The sequence below is a fragment of the Brachyhypopomus gauderio genome, chromosome 1 (assembly GCF_052324685.1).
Source record: "Brachyhypopomus gauderio isolate BG-103 chromosome 1, BGAUD_0.2, whole genome shotgun sequence".
Lineage (NCBI taxonomy): Eukaryota > Metazoa > Chordata > Actinopteri > Gymnotiformes > Hypopomidae > Brachyhypopomus > Brachyhypopomus gauderio.
Window position 1 is genome coordinate 814,599 of NC_135211.1, and position 4,338 is coordinate 818,936.

The 4,338-nt window shown below is 44.4% G+C and overlaps 1 long non-coding RNA gene across 1 annotated transcript; it reads right to left on the reverse strand.

The window, feature by feature from the left end:
* Positions 1–580: 580 nt before the first annotated feature.
* LOC143526098 (uncharacterized) lies at positions 581–2,924 on the reverse strand. The gene is made up of 3 exons (XR_013133819.1): positions 2,762–2,924; positions 1,282–1,428; positions 581–707 (listed from the first exon to the last, which is right to left on the reverse strand). It is a non-coding gene; the product is annotated as an uncharacterized LOC143526098 (long non-coding RNA).
* Positions 2,925–4,338: the final 1,414 nt, after the last annotated feature.

Here is a 4,338-nt window from a genome sequence, read left to right on the forward strand (position 1 = left end):
GCCAATATTGGGGTCAATGTGGGCCTCAGGTGGGCCCCGTATGAGCATTGATTCACTGGCCCTACATGGGCCCCATGTGTGTTAGCCCATGTGGGCCAATATTGGGGTCAATGTGGGCCTCAGGTGGGCCCCGTATGAGCAATGATTCGCTGGCCCTACATGGGCCCCTTGTTTGTGTGGGATAATGATGGGGCCAGTGTGGGCAACAAGTAGGGCCCTTATGGTTAACTGCAGACACCCGCTTCAGCCCCATTAGGGGCCCATGGGCAAATCTTTATAGGCCCCATATGGGTTATGCAAAGGGGGCCCAAATATCAGCCCATCACTCACTAGAATGTCAGCTTGCATCACACATTTGGAGCACAATTACTATAATGCTAACTTGTGTCATCCAATGTGGGTCCCTATGGAGCCATGGAGGGCTTCAGGTGAGGTCTCTGCTGTACATACCTAATGCAATATTCAGTTGCTTTTCTTACTTTGCAAAACTGTTGTATAAGAGCACAGTACTAAAGACTGTATTATCATAAGTAATTTCAATCAGAGATGAGCTGTTTATAATGACGACAAATGCTTGATCAATCCTAATAAAAATGTTTTATTGAAAACGACAACTCTAACAATTTTAACCATAAATGTCCATAAAACATATGTTAAGAGTCTTTAGAATCCTTTACTGTGTGTTGCTGAGTTGTGTAGTTTCACATCTTGTAGAGAGAGAGAGAGAGAGAAGAGGGGAGGGAGAGACAGACAACAGTATTAATTAAAGCACACAACAGTAACACTGCAGATTATCTAAACCACTTTTAGCAATGATAAACATCCTTCTCTGTGAATCTAAAACATGGTAAAGCATAAAAATCCTGTTTGTACTATTGAATTAGCACACTAGGCCTGTTTAATGGGCATGCATTTTCTGCACCACCTGGGTCCTGACCATAATACACTGTACAGAACTCTATGAAGGCTCTTGCCAGCTTCTAGTTTGCACAGTATAATAAAATCCTGACCAGTACTCCTTCAAATATACTATACAATTCACTAATTTGAGCTGCTGCAGTTACTCAAAATTTCCAAAGACACTGATGTCTAACACATTAATCACCTCTTGGGGGAGATTTTACAAAGGCCAAGTGATGCGTTTACAAGTTAGGTGTACATAAAACATTTAAAAACTCCAATATAGGAGCTGTCAGGGTTTTGGAAAGTAAAAATGACTGATTTTCACATGCCTTCATAGTCACATTATCACAAACGTGTAACTCACTATTGATTACTTACATCTGTTCTGCGTTCCTTTTTTGAAAGTCTCTCTGCGCTCTCAGTGCACGGTTTCCATCATGGTCACGAGCATTGGTAAACCACTTTGAGACAGCTCTCTCAACATCTTTAGTTAATTCTGAAGATAAGCATTTTGTTTTAGGGCACCTACAAAACAAAATTTAAAATTCAGATAGAATAAACTGAGGCAAAAACAACCACCACATGTTACTTTACAGAGCACCAAAACAAGAAAACCGCTATCTAACTTAGACCCATTACAAGAATGATTAGTAGCTGTTTATCCGTAAGACAATACTCTTTTCTGCTATACACAAGATTGTCTATGGTAGGTTAGGACTACGATCATTTGTTTTTCCCCCCTCATACTGGGATTAATACTACACAGCTCTACCTTAGAAATGCAGTCATTTGTACAGTGGTACCTCGAGATACGAGTTTAATCCGTTCCAGACCCGTGCTCGTATCTCGAACTGCTCGGTTCTGGAAGCAATTTAACAATGTAAAATATTGTAATTGGTTCCGGTCCTTAAAAAAGTCACAAAACTAGCGTAAATGTGGAAAAAAAGACATGTACTCCGGCCGAACAGACGAGCGAGTTCGGCTACACGAGTGCCTTTCTCATGCAGGTGAATAATCTCCTGCTTAGTTTCTATAGTTATCATTCTCTTCTCACTTGACTTTCCACTACTAGAGCCTTTTATGGAGTCATAATGCAAAACAAACGTTTGTAGTATTGAAATACTGTACTGTATACACCGTACGTAGTGTTACTCGTTGCAAAGCACACGTGCGAATGGCTGTGATGACCGGTTCATGCTCGTATCTCGAACGTGCACTCGGGTGTCGAACAGAAATTTTGCTCGTCTCGGTGCTCGTATCTTGGATCGCTCGTATATAGAGCAGCTCGTATCTCGAGGTACCACTGTATTTGGTATATTTAATGCCAGGACACGACTTACTATTAACTGTAAAGGTTTATCACTTAATTAATAACTAACAGGACAATTATCTTTTCTACCAAAACGTTAAGCAAACATTCTCTAAACATAACTAGCTAGCTAGTTAACCAAGGTGACCACTTAGTTCTAGTGTTTGCTAAGATAGGTTAACTCACTATCTTAGGTTAGCTAGCCTAGCAACATCGAAATTTGCACTTATGTCTTAGCTGATCTAGGAAAATTAATTAACTAAATCTAGGTGGGTTACGTCGAAAATGTGTAAACATAGACATTTAAACACTATATTTCCCCCCACAGATTATTCCTCTTAACCATAACAAATGAACGGCTTGCGTTCTACCTTTCAACGCTAACGGTTGTTTTAGCTATCAAGCTAGCTAATTAACGTAGCTAGGTTTGAATTAAATATAACGTCAGGCATTATATCCTCAGATATTTTTCTTTCTTTCATTGTATATTTGTTCTTTTACACATTGATAACCAAATTAGAGAAACCGGATAAAAAGTTAATTTCTTACCTCAGTGAATGATATCTCCAACGGATATAAAAATTCACTTTCAGTCAGGCCAGGCGAGAGACCGTTTAGTCTTTCGTTGGGGGCGGGCGCGCACGAGAGGAGGCGAGGCAATGGTTTATTCCATATATCTGAAGCAGGTTCATTAACTTTGTTAATATTTTGAATGAAGTTAGTTATTATAACTGCTTCACAAATTAAACTATATCAACATGCAATTTATTTGTTTGTGTGCCAGAGAAATATCCATTTCTACCATCATTTGCTTGAGCTGAGGTATAAAATCGTGTACTATGTAAAAATGTGTTTTGTAAATGGTATTTAAAAGTCCGTTTTTAAAATATTAGGCTGTTTTAAAAATCAGGCCCACGTGGGTCCCAACTATAACCCAACTGGGGCCGGGATTTATAACCCCAATGGGGCCCACAAATGTAACTCAACTGGGGCCCGAATAAAACCCTTAAAAAAGCCCACTCTAAGCCCATGCCCAGATAAAACCCATACTGCCCAGTTAAATCCCATGTGGGGCCCATGTGGACATGTTGGCTGGGAGTGTCTCTCTCTCATCTCCCAGCCTCCTCTGCTGGCGTGTGGGCGGGCTTGTCAGTCCGTGGCCCAGCGCCGTCACATAGCCCCCCCCACAGTCAGCCGTCCCGGCGACCCTCAGCATGGGGAACCAACAACGAAATCATCCAAGTGACGGGGCGGCCTACGGCCCCTCTGCGGCCTGGTAGGCTGGGCACCGGATTGGGGCTGAGAGACCAGCGCGGTGGGAGGACCAGGAGGTGTTTGTTCAGTGATCAATGTAGCGTCCTCTTCCTCTACGCCTCCACGGGCCGCAGCCCGGTCCTCGATGCATGTTCCAGAGCTGTCCTGGGGAGTACAACGCACAACGGCATAAGTATCCACATTACCACTGTGTCAGCCGGTCGGGTCCTTGTGCCTGTACGGAGCCAGCCAGTCCCTGTGTATGATGACACGTTTTTTTTCCACCTAACCCTGTACACAACTTCACTGATTCGCTCCACCACCGAACACGGCCCCACCCAATTCGACTGTAGTTTAGGGCAGAGGCCCCTTGACCGTTTTGGGTTGAATAGCCACACCAGTTGGTCCTGGGCAAGCGCTGTCGCGAGATTGTGGCCTCGTGCAGTTCGCTTCGTGGGTCGGCCCACCTCACGTCCACAGCACTCAGCGGTCTCCTGCGTTGACACCGATTGGGTGTCTTCGAAGTGGGCGGTGACGCTGGGTCCACCCATCCACTCCACCGACTGCTGTTCCGCCACCCCTGATTGGGCGTCTTCGATGTGGGCAGTGACGCACGACCCTGTCAGCCAGTCCGTTGGCTGTCGCTCTCCCGTCGTTCTCCCATCTTGTCACGCTGCGTCCATCAGCATGGCTCCGTATCTCCCGTTGTAACTCTTCCTCCTTTCGAAACAGCCGTCTGTCCACCTCAGCGATCTGGTCCATTATCTCACGCAGATCAAACCGAGGCCCACTTCTGACACCATTTGTCGTGGCGGCGAAGAAAGGAGTCTCACGCGAAAAGCTCATTTTAACAAGAATTGTGTTTTATTGAG